This window comes from Urocitellus parryii (genome assembly GCF_045843805.1).
Source record: "Urocitellus parryii isolate mUroPar1 chromosome 13 unlocalized genomic scaffold, mUroPar1.hap1 SUPER_13_unloc_10, whole genome shotgun sequence".
NCBI lineage: Eukaryota > Metazoa > Chordata > Mammalia > Rodentia > Sciuridae > Urocitellus > Urocitellus parryii.
The window spans coordinates 1,458,159-1,474,030 of NW_027551762.1; the positions used below are offsets into that span (position 1 = coordinate 1,458,159).

Here is a 15,872-nt window from a genome sequence, read left to right on the forward strand (position 1 = left end):
CATATATTAAGTCACAAAACTAGTCTTAACCAACTCAAAACAATTGAATTAATGATGTCTCTGAATACAAAAATCAACTTAGGAAAATCAGATTTTCTGAACATTAAGGAGTTCATTGAGAAATTAGGAAAATAATCTTACTACAGACAAAACAAACCTGGAAAGAAACTGAAGAAGCCATTACAATGTGGAAAGACAGACCCTCCTCCATGTTGTGTACTGGGAGAATTAGTTTTAAATGGCCACACTAGTCAACCTTTGGTGTGGCCCCTTTTTTTTTTTTTCTGTGGCAGGGGGGCCTGGGTATTGGGCACTCAATATAGGGGCACTCAACCACTGAGCCACATCCACAGGGTCTCATAAATTACTTAGTGCTTCACTTTTGCTGAGGCTGGCATTAAACTCTCAGTCCTACTGTTTTAGCCTCCCAAGCAACTGGTATTACAGGCATGAACTACTGTGCCTGGCTGCGTTATGGTTTTCTATGTGTAGAATCATCAACAAACAGGGATAATTTGACTTCCTTAATTTTTTAACAATTTTTTTCCTTTAGTTGTCAATAGACCTTTATTTATATGCGATGCTGAGAATTGAACCCAGTGCTTTACACATGCTTGTAAGCACTCTACCACAAAGCCACAATCCTAGCCCTTCCTTTACTATTTGTATTTTTTTAAGTATTTTTAGATAGACACAATATCTTTATTTTTTTTATGTGCTGCTGAGGATCAAACCCAGTGCTTCACATGTGCTAGGTAAGCACTCTACCACTGAGCTACAACCCCAGTCCTATTTGTATGTTTTTATTTCTTGCCTAATTGCTCTGGCTAAAATGTTAAGTACTGCTTTTATAAGAGTGCTGAGTAAGCAACTATGTCTCATTCTCGGATTTAGAGGGAATTATTTCAGTATTTTCCAATTCAATGTTTTCATATATATTTGTTTTGTCATATATAGCCTTTGCCCTGTCTCAGGAAACTACTGAAGGTGAGTACTCATTCAAAATGAGAATAAGCCAAGATAACTTGTAACTTTGAAGATTGAAATGAAATGTAGTTTAAATGAAAGAAAAAAGCAAGAGAATGGAAACTATAAGTAAAGAGGAAAAGAAATGCATACTCTGAGTTTAGATAGGTTGGAGAATTGGATAATATCCTGTTTCTTAACATCGTCAGTAAAGGAATTAATAGATTTAGTTGTAAATTATACAGTATCAAAGCAATGGTTTCCTGAAAGACCTTTTGAAAATGTTATGAAAAGGATCCTTTGCAATAGATACATGTTTCAATTGAAGATTTCTTACAGTCTTCTTCTGTTGCTATAACAAAATGTCTGAGATAATAAACTTCTATTTTTGGCTTACAGTTGTAATGCTTCTGGTTGGTTTGCTCCACAAACACATCATGGTGGGGAACATATGACAGAGCAGAGATGGGCTATAGTCTCCAGCTGTGAGACCTAGACTAAGGGCTGGGCTCCCGTTTTGCTCATGTAAAACGAGGCTCCATGATAAAATTGAAGATTACTTCCAATTTGTAGTTCTATGCTTTTTAGTAGTGTTTAATAACAGTATTAAAATTGACAAAATTTAAGCCTTAAGCCTTGTTTTTTAATAAAAGGAAACAATTATGATAAAATGTTAAGTAACAAAAACAACACACATGTACACATTGTATTTAAAAGATGGTCTCTCAACTTTATTTTTTTAAAAAAGTGAAAATGAAAAGATACCCATAATGGGACTCTATGAGCTTATTGATAACTCCCCTGCCCTTCCAGTTTTCTTTAATTTATAATTTTGCCTTTCACCTATTTGGTTGTAGAAAAATTTAAAGAAAAAGAATCTCTATGATAATTCATAAACATGACCAAATTAAAGTTATGTTAATTGTATCTTAAGTCACTGGCATCATGTGGTCACTGTATGAGGCAAATTTTTTGGTGGGGGAGGGGCGGTGCTGGAGATTGAACTTGGGCAGTCAATTCCTGAACCACATCCCAGCCCTATTTTGTATTTTATTTAGAGACAGGGTCTCATTGAGTTGCTTAGTGTCTGGTTGTTGCTGAGGCTGGCTTAGAACTCATGAGCCTCTTGACTCTGCTTCCTTAGCTACTAGGATTACAGGTGTGCCCTGCTGCATCCAGTTGAGGCAAATCTTTTTTAAAGTTTTCTGTATTACTATAAGCCATCGGCATTTTTTCCTTATGCATGACAATAGAATGTATTCTTTTACATACATTTATGGATGTTATGGTTTGGATGTGAGGTGTACCCCAAAAGCTCATGTGTGGACAATGCAAGAAGGTTCAGAGAAGAAATGATTGGATTATGAGAGCTTTGATCCAATCAGTGAATTAATCACCAATGGGGCACCCTTCATGCACTAGGAAGTTTATTCAGAAGTTTCAGGCTGCTGCAGCCAGGGTCCCTGGGGCCATGGCTACCACTCCAGATGGCAGCAGACCATGGTGTCAAACATGTGGTGCTAGTTCTGCAGGAAAGCTGGATGCTGGACTTAGTGGGTTATGGAAGCTTCCACCAAGATTTCAAAGGATGGCCTGAAAAGCCAGGCAAAGTGCAGCAGGGTTGGAGTCTCTGTGGGCAGCCCCCAAGAGGGTTAGGCATAGTGATGTGTGGAGGAAGCCAAAGCTCTGATGGAGACCCCTGAAGATTAAGAAATGCCAGTAACATGGAGTATCATCCTAGGAAAGCTGCAGGATCAAGAAGACAATCAGGCCATTTGGGCTGCAACCAACAAGGCCAGAGGGGTAATCTATACAAGTTCTTTGAAGAGGACATCATGCCATATGCTCCAGATGCCAGATAGAACTATAGGACTTGTTTGCCCAGCTGGATTTCAGCCTTGCTTTGGTCCCTTCCTTTCTCTCTATGCCTCTGTTTTTCTAAATGTTTCTAAGTGTTTATTTTGTACCTTTATATATTGGAAACTTCTAAATAGCTTGATTTTTGCAGGAATTCAGGATGCAAGTTTGCCTTGAGTCTCAGGAAACTTTGGAGTTGAACTCTGAGCAGTCTTGGAACTGCTGAGACTATGGGGACTCTTGGGGATGGACTAAATGTATTTTGCTTTGTCAGATGATTGTGAGCTTTTGGGGGCAGGGGTGGAATGTTACAGTTTGTATGTGAGGTGTACCCCGAAAGCTCATGCAAGACAATTCTAAAAGGTTTAGAGAGAAAATGATTAGGTTGTGAGAATCTTAACCCAATCAGTGAATTAATCACCTGATGGGATTGAGTGGTAACTGAAGGCAGGTGGGTGTGGCTAGATGAAGTAGTGGAGGTCTCTCTCTGCTTCCTCCTGATCATGTGAACTGCCTCACTCCTCCACACTCTTCTTCCATGATGTTCAGCTTCACCTGGAGTCCTGAAGAATGGAGCTGTCTGCATATGGACTGAGAACTCAAACTGTGAGCCCTCAAATAAACCTTTCCTCCTCCGCAATTATTCTGTTTGGGTCTTTTAGTCACAGCAGTAAAAAAAAAAAAAAAAAAAAAAAAAAAAAAAAAAAGCTGACTAAAAAAAAAAAAAGAACATATGGAATTACATTTGATTTTGGGGGGCGTGGTGGGGGGTAAGGATGGGATACCAGGGATTGAATACAGGGGCGCTTAACCACTGATCCCCAGCCCTTTAAAAAAATATATTTAGAAACAGTGTCTTGCTGAGTAACTGAGGGCCTCACTAAGTTGCTGAGGCTGGCTATGAATTCATGAGCTTCCACAATTACAGGCATGCGCTACAGTTTCTCATAGAATTTATTATCGTCTCTTCTCTTCATCTCCCAAGTGGGACAGGAGCACCAAAAAAGCATGGATCTTTCCTAAGTAGCCCTCTGTGATGTCCCCACCCTATCTAGAGCAGCGCCTCATAAATATTAAGCATCAAAAACCATTTACCTACCCAATTCAGTAGTTTATATCTGTGATTCATGTGATTCGGGAGGCTATGGCAGGAGGATTGCAAGTTCAAGGCCAGCTTAAGTAATTTAGTGAGGTCCTAACCAATTTAGGGAAATTCTGCCTTAAAATTAAAAAATTAGGAAAATAAAAATAACTAAAGTGGTAAAAATAGCTCAGTACAGTGTCTCTGAGTTCAATCCTTATTATAAAAAACAGAACAAAACAAAAAAACCTAAAATGATTCATGACATATGTAGTATACACATGATTGATATAGGACAAACTATATGTTTTTTTAAAATAATCTACAAATAAGCTTCTCATTTTCGTCTATGATTCCTAAAATGTGCATTTATTCTTCAGAAAGTTTGATAAATTTGATTATAGATAGGAAAAGTGAACCTTCCAGCTAAGGAGGTGGTTTCTCTATTTACACCACTTAAATCTCCATGTTTCTCCTTGAGATGAGTTGTGTTATACCCCTTTTATAGATGAGGAAAGTTATACTCAGAGACGATAACAATGCTCCTTGAACCAGGCAATTTCAGGAACAAAGACTTTGCAAACAGGTAACCTGATTCCACATCCTATAATTTGCTAGTATGTTTAGAAAAAAAGGTGATTACCTTTTATTTTAGGGAAAAAAATTAGGACCTTCTTTTGAGATAGTCCACCATCCAGGGTGTGTGCCGAGAGTCAGCATACCTGTCAACAATCTTCTGGGGTGTTAAGCACACTCCTGGAGACATGTCCTTTCCACCATGTATTTTGACTTTGGCTGAGAGGAACTTAAAGGAGTTAAGGAGCTTAAGGCATCAGACCTACTGAGGCAGAACTCAAAAGAACTAGAGTATATCACAACCCTAAAATCCTTTAAAGACCTCACACAAAAATGTCTCCAGGCACCAGGAAGGTAATTAATTCAATGATAGGAGCCTACTACTGCAAGGCAGCGGGGCAGAGTTGAAACTGTGGAAAACTTCAAAGCCCAAGTTCAGTCTGCAATAGCTTTTTTAAATTCCAGCCAGATGGGCATCACTAAAGGGCCTCCTCAGAGGTTGCTGCACCCACCGTAGAGTGTCTCAGTGTGCAAATATGCATTTTGTACACGTCCCTAGTTGATGTGATGCTGTTGGTCTAGGGATTGCACTTTGAGAACAACTGGTATAAAGAAAGCCACTTCTACTCAGTACTAGTTGATTGGTGAAACTGAGAAAAAAAAAAATACCCAGAGAAGGTTTCTCAAGCAAGACTGAATTTTCACAGTCTAAGTTTTTAAGATAGGGTATAATTCAGTTAGAACAAGACTTCCAGACAAGAAGAGTGTCCAAACCAAAGGAACAATGCCTAACCATTCTTATTTGGGGCATTAAAGGGTCACGATACAATTACCCCAAGAATACCGAAAAAAAATGAGCACAACTAAAGTGCTAAACCACGGTATGGTTATTGGAGGAACTAATTTCTGCAAATTGTAAACAGCAAGATTCTGTTTTTCAAAAGTTTTTTCAACTTTTCCAATGAGCATGCACAGATTGCCCCATGGACCAGTAAGTCTGACCTAAAGTCACTGAAGAAGAGAAAGTTCCCTGTTTAAGGCCTCATACATATTATTTGCATCTCATGCCCCTGATTTAAAACCTGGAACAAGCATTTGGTGCATGTGTAACAAGCAGTATGGGCAAGGGTTACAGTCAGTCTTTCCCTGCTGTGACTAGAAGATCTGACCAGAACAATTTTAAAGGAGGAAAAGTTTATTTTAGAGTTCACAGTTTCAGAGATCTTAGTCCACAGAAGTCCAGCTCCATTCCTCAAGGGCTCAAGGTGAGACAGAACATCATGGCAGGAGAGTGTGGCAGAGGGAAGTAGCTCACATGGTGATCAGGAAGCAGAGAGAGACTCCACTCTCCAGAGACAAATATAGACCCCAAAGCCATACCCCCAATGCCACCTCCTACAGCCACACCCCTCCTACCTCCAGTTCTCCAGTTACCACTCAGTTAATCCCTATCAGAGGATTAATTTACTGATTGGCTTAAGGCTCTCACAACCCAATCATTTCTCCTCTGAACCTTCTTGCATTGTCTCACCCATGAGTTTCTGGAGGACAACTCACATCCAAATCAAGGCACAGGAATCTGTCAATCACACTTCATCTAGCTGAAAGCACTCCTAACAAGAACACCATCAAAGGTAAACAAAGAAGTCAGAAGCCCACAAAAACCCAGATCATTGCGGAGCCCACAGATGTGTTTACCTTGCAGCTTCTCATCCTCCAATAAACAAACTCACTTAACTGCTTCTCTTTGTGTTGGTGGATTCTCACTTCCTGTGCACTGGCCATCACCAGGCTCCATGAGGAGTCCCACTCTAAAAGTTTGATTCTTCCACTACCCAAAGTGCCAAGCTTAAAACCATCTTGTCCTCTGATCCCAAAACAAGGAGGCCAAAACTGTCTCTCTCACTCCTCAAAAAGTAAAAATAAAAACCCCATCCCTTGTCATATATGGACCATTAGTCCTGCATTTAGGAGGCAAAATACAATGACTCTAGCCAGCTGTCAGGCAGAGTATATTAAATTTCTTTTTCCTGAGACAGATCGCATTGATCTGTTTTACTTAGGCTCAGTCTCCAGAGTAGACTTCATAACTTAGGTTTATGACTTGATCCAATGATGCAGAAAAACAACCCCAAAAGCTCAATGATTGTGTTAGGCTCATAATGGAGTGCCACATTCATGGCAGGGCAGCAGACTGAGAATTAATCGCCCTCATGTAGATGGCCCAACAGAGGATTCAGTGTCAGTTGTTCAAAAGGATGAGCCCCCGGGAGATGAATGACAACCACACAGATGCACGTGAAAGAAACATATATGGAGCTCCCACTGTATACCAAGCAATGAGCGCCAAGGGAAACAAGGCAGAAGAGACTTCAGGGTCTTGTAGTCTAGAGAAAGAGAAAGGCATTAATGGATTAAACGAGCACCCATTTGTACAACTCCAACTTGTGAAAAAGAAAATGAGATAACAGAATGGGAGGTGCAACTATCTGGGAGAATCCACAACAGCAGAGGGGATCTGGAGAGATGACATTGCAGCCCAGCTCTGATGGCTATATGAAGGCCACATGGAAAACAGGAACAAGGGGCAACATGGCCCAGGGTTGGAAACTCAGGGGGATGCACTTGCCGAGCATGTGTGACTCTCACAAATAGGAATAGATCATTCTCTAAAAGCAAAAAGAAAAAACTAGACCACTCTGGGCTCCAGTGTTCCAGAAGGGTTTCTTATATAGGATGGCATATGGATCAAATATTGCAGGTGGTACATTTGAGAGAAGTAAACACGACTTTGGCAAGGATACAAAAATTTGAGGGAAAAAAAACAAACATGGGCATTATTTTCTCCCTTCGAATATGTTCACTGCCCAAGGTCTTTGGTGAACTGTACTGTAGATACCGAGCACATGATTTCACCAATGACTTCTGTCCATCTATAGTCACCCCTTAGAGAACCCATCTATCTGAGGGCAAGGTAGCTCTCCAAATCAGATGACACCTTTTTTTTTTTTTTTTTTTTTTTGGTATTGGGTGTTGAATCGAGGCAGACTTAACCACTGAGCCCTATCCCCAGCCCTTTGTACATTTTTATTTAGAGACAGGGTCTCAATCAGTTGCTTAGGGCCTCACTAAGTTGCTGATGCTGGCTTTGAACTCACAATCCTCCTGTCTCAGCCTCCCAAGACATTGGGATGACAGGCGTGAGCCACTGCGCCCAGCTAGAATGACCCTCTGTTAGATGTCTTTCTTTCCCCAAGGCTTTGGATTAATCCACCACCCTGCCCTCCAAAAAACAAAACAAAACAAAAAAACTCTGGATTCACAGAAAACCCATAGTATTGTCTCTACAGGGAATCTGAAGTTAGGCTTATAGAAACTGAAGGAAACACAGCCATCTGGATAGATCCTTACTTAATGGGACAGAGGGACAGAGCTCTATGGACAGGGAAAGATGCTGTCTCCATAGACTGACAGATGCTGAGACAACAGATCATGAATCACATGACAGTCCATGAGCGATAGTGCAGGGATCTCAGGACTCTAGCATAAACTGTCTCTTTCCCTGAGTCCTGGCTGGATGTGCTGCCCAGCTGAATCCAACAGACCCACTTCTGTATTCTCCAAGTAAACTCCTGCCTTTGTTTTAAAGAAACTTTCTACTGATTTCTATTCTCAACACCAAATGGTCCTTGACTGATACAATGAGGGTCCAGAGGGTATTTAGACTTGAAGAACTTGACTGTCTCCAACTTAACAAGTAATTATCAACTGTATATTCTATGCTCTGCAGCAGGAAACAGAGATGAGAAGGACTCCATTCCTGTGTCTGTAGATTCTGCCTTCCAGCAGCTAAGCAGATCATAACAGCAATGTAAAGCAGCATATAAAAGGGGAGAAAAAAAACTCTAACAATGGATGCATACGAAAGATAGCAATTAATTTAAAGAACAAAATCAAGAGTGGCCTCATTAAGACCTTTGACCCTCATCAGTCCTGAGAGATACCATCAACACCACTCCCTTGCTATCATCTTACCAGTTTCAAAAAAAGTTCTTGACTATTAGTAACCCTCCTAGGACAGACAGATTTTTTTTTTAATTTTCTTAGCTGTAGATGGACACAATATCTAAATTTTATTTATTTTATGTGGTGCTGGAGATGGAACCCAGGGCCTGCTAGGCAAGTGCTCTACCATTGAGCCAAAACCTCAGCCTGAACAGGGTGAAATTTAAAACAATAATAAAGTCCATAATAGTTTGCTTGGGGGGATGGACAGGATGTTCAACAAAACAAGGAAACATATAACACCTCATTAAGGCAAGTCCTCCAAGCCAGGCAACAGAAACAAAGAGTCACAGATTATTAACCAGCTATACACACTGCTTTCAGATGAAGCAAGGGGTGGCCAAACCACTTAAGTGCCATTGTCTCAGTCCAAAGACTCTAACTGAGGCTTCCAGGTGGGAGGGGGCGGAATCCAGGGTATAAGGCTGGCAGCTGAGAATCAATTAAAATGGAATTGAAGCCAGATGCTGAGGTGCAAGCCTGTAATCCCAGCAGGTCAGAAGGCAGAGGCAGGAGGATCCCAGGTTCAAAATCAGCATTAGCAAGTTAGCAATGCCCTCAGCAAATTAGCAAAACTATCTCAAAATAAAAATAAAAAAGGGCTGGGGATGTGGTTCAGTGGTTAAGCACCCAGAATTCAATCCCTGGTGTCAAAACCAATCAATCAATAAAATTTTAAAAAGGAATTGATATGACAAGGAGTTCTTTACATCTTCTATTTTAGATGAAACAGATATAACAGAAAAGTACAAAAATTGCCTGCAGGACACAAGATGATATTCTGAGTAGTGTTTCCAGATGAAGTGGAATAAATTCCTCCCATCTGATAGATATTACTGAAATACACCAGAACTAAGAGAAGAGAGAGCATCACCTAATTGTCCACTGGATGGGAAAGAATTGGCAATCACCAACACCAGAAGACCTCTGCTCAGTGATTACATGTTTGCACGCTCTCCCTACCAATGCTGCATCCAAGTCAATAAATTTGTGGAGTGAATTATACAGCACAGTACATCATTCACCTAGAACTGCACACCCAAAGAAGCAGAGCAGATGGCAAGTGCGAAAGAAATATTGATCACCATGAATAATTTTTTACTAAAAAGCATATAAAAACTGGATTTTAAAATATTTCAAAATAATTTATTCACTGTGGTCTCACTGTTTTACATTTCTGTTTATAAATATTTACAATGCACTACCTTCGTAAAATAATTATTATTCAGTGTTCACAGTAAAGAGAAAGGCATCGGAGACTTGACTGTGTGTGTGTCTGCTTCTACTAATCTGTGTGACAATATTTTAATTTAGCATTAATTCTCAACTGTTCCCAGTTAAACATACATGGTTTTATTTGTTCTCTTTTTTTAGGTGGTATTTATAGACAAGCAACATGCATCACAGTACCAGTTTTTATTTGTAGTGATTCAGTGATACGAGGGGGAGATTTCGAGTTAATACTAATGTGGAATCCTAACAAGTCTTCAACTCAACTTTCTGTATATGCTCAACAAGGCAACAGAATAAAAGAGAAAAATCAGAAAAATGGAACGTTCCAATGCAATTTCATTAATGAGTGTTTTAAGGAGGTTAAGAGTCACACTGTGGTACTATTCCAGGATGAAAAAAAGATAGCTATGACATGAATAACCAAGACTCCTTCCGATGTCACACTGTCAATGAGAAAGGACACTATATTCAAAAATGGTTTTGAAAAGAAGTATGAAAGTGTCTTCTTCAACTATTGACAAGTGAAAAATCCCAACACATGGATATAAGAAGGCAGTGTAGTTTTTCATTTCATTATAGCAATACTGTCTTTTTTAAATTTTTTTCTTTTGGTGTGAGGAGGGTGTTGGGGATGGAAACCAAGGCTATTGAGCTCCACCCTCAGCCCTGTAATTCTTTTCTTGTGAAACAGAGGCAAAGTCTCACTATATTGCACAGGGCTGGCTCCAAACTCTTGAGCTCAAGAGATCCTCCCCCATCAGCCTCTCCAGAAGCTAGAACCACATGCACAGGTCACTCCGCCTTGTAAGATCCTTTCTGTCCTGCTTCATCTTCTTTATTATCTTTCAATTTCCTTACATTACCCTCTAGATTGACTGTCTGGTAGAGCTACTGAGTTAAATGTTGACCTGGCTTTGAGATAGCAATTAGTAAATAAATAGATGGTCTTTCTTGGTCTCTTTAACTAGGCAGGGACGTACTCCATCCTTCTGAAACATTTTTCCAAGGGCAGTAGTGCTACCTCTAACCCACAGATATGATAAGAAGGTTCTGACATGGTTCTGCACATAGCTGGAATAGAACTTTCTAGAAGTGTTCCTTCTGTGATCTCTTCTTGGCAGAATAAACAGGTGAGGATGTAATGGGGTGGTGGAGGGGGTGTGCCAGGGGGTGTTCAAGAGCTGGGTATTACACTGATACACAGTATATAAATAATTAATGAAAAGAAAATTAAAAGTAATTCCTCATGGCCCATTTCAAGGAGGGGAATCCAACATCTGCTGTGGGGAGAAGAAAAAGCATGAAAATAACTACATCGAAACTCAAAAACAGAACATTCCATTTTTTAATAGATATATTTCATTTGTTCACATGCTCTTTCATTGCAGGAGTGGGTTGGTGTATTTGTTCCTTTCCCACAAATAATGAACTTGGCAATTCCATCCCTGAAATTGAAACTCTGTTCTTTAATGAGCATAACATATTATGTTGTCTTACCTATTTCAGGAGTGCAGAAAAAAAATAAGAATGGTATGACACTACTCAGTGATAGGAAACAAAGCTTTTTAAAAAGTTTTATTTCAGACAATATTAGAACCATCTTTTGTTAAAGGGGAACTGTCTCAAATACATTTATGTATACATGTAGATACGTGTGTGGCGGTGAATGTCATTACTTTAGTGAAACTGAAATATAATATAAAATTTTTTAACTCCCTAGAGTAACACAAAATGATAATCACCAAGCACATTCCCCTGACAAAGTAAATTTAAGACACAGATATTTTTAATAATGGGAAACTGTAGGAGAATCTGACATTTTGTATAATTGGTGCAGGTGGGTTTTTAGCCAGACACTGACATTGCTTGGGATGCAAACACACATAGGAATAGATTTAAGCCATTTTTATGCCTGGTGCCTAACTTACATACATTTATGTAAATATTCATAAATTCTTCCTAAGTCTGAAAAGCAACAGAATAGCATTGCAGGTTATAAAAATTATTTTACAATTAAAAACAATTTGAATATCACCATCATTAGCTAATGTTTTTTTATCATCCTCTGGGACCATAAAAGCATTAAAGTTCAATTTATATAACATTTACTTCTCCTAAGCGTCGGGGGGAGGTGGCTGTTAACATTTTCCAGTTAAAAACATTTAACATCCTATTGAGCCACAAATAACAGACTCAGTTTCAGGGATGAAGGTCTGAAAACACTGAAGCTGAAAAAATAAATAAATGAAGTCCAAGGATATGACACATTATATATAGGTCCAGAGTACCAGAGCAGCCAATGACTCTTATCCATCAGGTTTTCAGCCTAAACCATACTTTATGTCCAGGAACTAAGGTGGGGTTTAATGTTACATTAATTGTGGGGAGATGCTATTATGTAAGGTCATTAAATCAAAATAATACTATGATTATAACTATTAATCATGAGTTAATTCATCAGATCAGTATTAGACAAGGCTGTTCCTTCCCCAGGATAAGTTGGTGCTGTTCAATCAAACTCAGATGCACACCATTCCTTTCACCTCCACTGATTTCTCCTCAAGCTTCTCCTTGCCCCTGGCTATAGTTTGCTGACCCCTGTATTAGAAGAAATCCTATAACATAGAGACCAATGACTACCAACCTATCCCATAATAAGCTTTTCCATCATGTGGAGAGCTGTCACTGATGGTGCCTGCAGAAGCCTCCAGCACCAGGCTACTTAAAGAAATAAAGAGACTATTTGAATACTCAGACATATAGGTAGTTTCATAGGTTCTTGTATAGATACATATGAACACATTACATAAATATTAATTTATCCCTCTTTGGAGGAATGTTCTATGATGTATGATATCAGTATAGTGGTGCAGGTATAATTTATAAAATTAAGGATTTTAGGAGTCTACTTTCAAAACTTTTTTCTCACCCCCCAAAAGAGAATCAGATCCAAAAGTTAAGGTGAGGGGACTGGGGATCTAGCTCAGTTGGTAGGGTGCTTGCCTCAAGTGCACAAGGCCCTGGGTTCAATCCCTAGTGCCACCAAAAAAAAAAAAAAAAAAAAAAAAGTTAAGGTGAGGTCTAGGTGTCTCTTTTCAAACAGGACACCTGACTGCAGTACAGAGCAAACCACAACCTGAATCAAATCATGAAGACGTGTCCCACAAACCCAGTAAAGGGAGAGAGTCTGAAATGTAAGAGGCTGGTCCTTGTCATGGGGCAAGTTCCAGATGGAAGGAGACCAAAGAGGTAAAATAGAGCAATGGAACATGTGATCATGGCTGTGACCCCGGGAAGGGAACTCAGGGCCTCATTCATGCTAGGAACACACTCTACCACGGAACTACAGCATCAGCCCCAGGGAAAGAAAGTTAAAAAATAAAAAATAAATTTAAAAAAAAAAAACTTTAAAAATCTCTTGGTTTTATACAAAGAGCATTAGTGGAATGACTGAGCAAATATAAATAAAAATTATCAATTAGATTACAGAACTGTATCCTTATTATACTTATGTAAGAGAATTGTTTTGAGGAAATACACCTTGGTATTTAAGGGTACAGGAGTGTGGTATCTGTGACTTACTTTCAAACTGTCCAGAATCAAACTGAGAGAGAGAGAGAGAGAGAGAGAGAGAGAGAGAGAGAGAGAATGCATAAAGAAAAGACAGAGGGAGAGGGAATAAGAGAGAGACTGGGTATGTGTATATAACGAGAAAAAAAAAATCTGAGAAACTTAATATTGGGAGAATCCTTTGGAGACTTCTCTGGAAAGCTGAAATTATTTCAAAATTTAAAGACAAAGAACAAATGATATTAAAGCCCTTGGTAGAGAGAGCACACCTGTTTGCTTTCTAGGCTTTTACCTTATAAAACCAGGTAATGTGATATCTGCCATTCGCACTGCAAATAAGCTAACACCAAGATTGTGCCTGATGTCACCATAGGCCTTAATTCTTGCCCTGAGCAAAATAAAAGGAATCAAAGTGCTTCTCCCAGCCCCTTTTATATTTTATTTTGAGACAGGGTCTCGCTAAGCTCCTGAGGCCAGCCTCAAACTTTCCATCCTCCTGCCACAGCCTCCAGAATCACTGGAATTGCAGGTGTGCACCATCACACCCATCTTCTCCCATCCTTTTAACAGTGGCCTCATCACAAATCTCTCTCTGCCCTTGGAAGCCCCCAAGTGAGTAACATCCCACTCTGCACCTATGAGAAGGAACAGTGGAGCTTTAGTCTCCTGTCAGCGAAGGATGGCAATCCAAGGCAAGGAGATCTAACAGCATCCCCAGCTCCCCTGCCTGGAGAAGGCAATCACCAGTTGCAGTATAATCCCCATACACCAGGGCCCAATCCCAAAGCCCTTACATGAACATGACATGCTAATTGGGTCCCCAGTGCCTCCATCATAAATAGATACTACAACAGGCAGTGTAATTAGCAAGCAGCCGCTACCAAGACAACCAATTTTTTTTAAACTATATTCTTCTTCTTCTTTTTTTTTTTTTTCAATTTTCCTGCTGAAGAACTTGTCCTTGCTGACCTTAAGTTTCAACTCCAGGATATAGTGGGATGGAAAATGTCTACTCAATCAGAGGAATCTATCGCCTAATGAAAGCAATTAAAGATGCAATTAATTCAAAATCCATTCAGGAAAAACAAGGCAATAAATAGATTTTAAAAGGAGGAAAATTAAACAAAAAGCAAACTATGTGAATAATTTCCTATGCCTCAACTGTCCAGAGGCTTCATAAAAAAAAAAAAAATAAATGCATGCTAGGGGGCTGGGGTTGTGCCTCAGTGGGAGGGAGAGTACTTGGCTGGCAAGTATGAGGCACTGGGTTCAAGTCTTAGCACCACATATAAAAAAATAAGTAAGTAAATAAATAGGTAGATAGATAGATAGATGAGCAAATAAATAAATAAGTAAAGGTCTATCTACAACTAAAATTATAGAGAATTTTAAGAAAAAAAATGAAATCCCAATCCATGCCTTAATTTCCATTAAAGGAATCAAGTTGAGATTATCCACTTGATTGACATGGTGGTTCCATCAGGCAGGGAGAAGCATCTGGCACATAGTAGGTCCCCCATAAATACTACAAGATATGAAAAGAGAGAAGAACTCTGGAGGTGATCACATTCCACTGACCTCCCATCTAAGCAGTAGTTAAAACATGGGGTGTGACACTCGGATTTACATTCACTCATCCCCCAGAGCTCCTTACCATTGTGGACTCTTTTTTATTATGTTTCAAATTCTGGCTCTAAACATCTGGATACATCTGGATACAAGTCAGCTTTCTCCAAAAAAATCTTCTGCCAATGATCAAAGGAGAACTTTAACTTTCTGAGAATTCCCGAAAATTCTCACCTTCACCTTCCTGAGAATTAAGCTTTATGCGGAAGATAGCTTCATATTCACAGTATGAATCTATAGCTTTTTTTTTTTTTTAACGTGCCCATGACCCACCAACAGGCCACAGACCCAGTGGTGAGCCATGAGTTATCCCTGTGTGTTGACATGATAGATGATTTCTATTTTTTCCCATGTATCTTTAAGAAGTCTTTTGTTTTCTATAATGAACATTTGTTACACTTCAATAATCAGTGAAGAAATGATGAAAAAAAACAAGAAGATTAAAATAACATTCCCATTCAGAGAGCAAGCCTTCAGACTCTGCAGTATACCAAATTGCCTGGGGAGCCAGTAGCAATGCAAATTCTAGTTCTGCTGGCCAGGACAGGGCTGGGCTCCTGCATTTCCAACAAGATGCTTTGCAAGGGCCCCACAACCCTCATGGTGCTTTGATTGCTAAGGAACTATAAAACACAAAAACAATTCAGATGCCAACAATCCCAGTTTTTAACAAAATCAAAGCAGGGTTTACACTGAAAATATATGATTTTTTTTTTCTTTCTTTTGGTACCAGAAATTTAACTTCAGGGGCACTTAACCATTAAGCCACTCCCCATCCCTTTTTATTTTTTATCTTGAGACTGGGTCTCACTAACTTGCTTAGGGCCTTGTTAAGTTGCTGAGGCTGGCCTCGAACTTCTGATCCTCCTGTCTCAGCCTCCTGAGTCACTGGGATTAC

At 39.5% G+C, this 15,872-nt stretch overlaps 1 protein-coding gene across 1 annotated transcript in view; it reads right to left on the reverse strand.

Annotated features, from left to right (window-relative positions):
- Window positions 1–15,872, reverse strand: part of LOC144251317 (receptor-type tyrosine-protein phosphatase gamma-like) — a 152,138-nt gene that overhangs the window by 108,971 nt on the left and 27,295 nt on the right. The gene's annotated exons all lie outside the window — the stretch shown is intronic.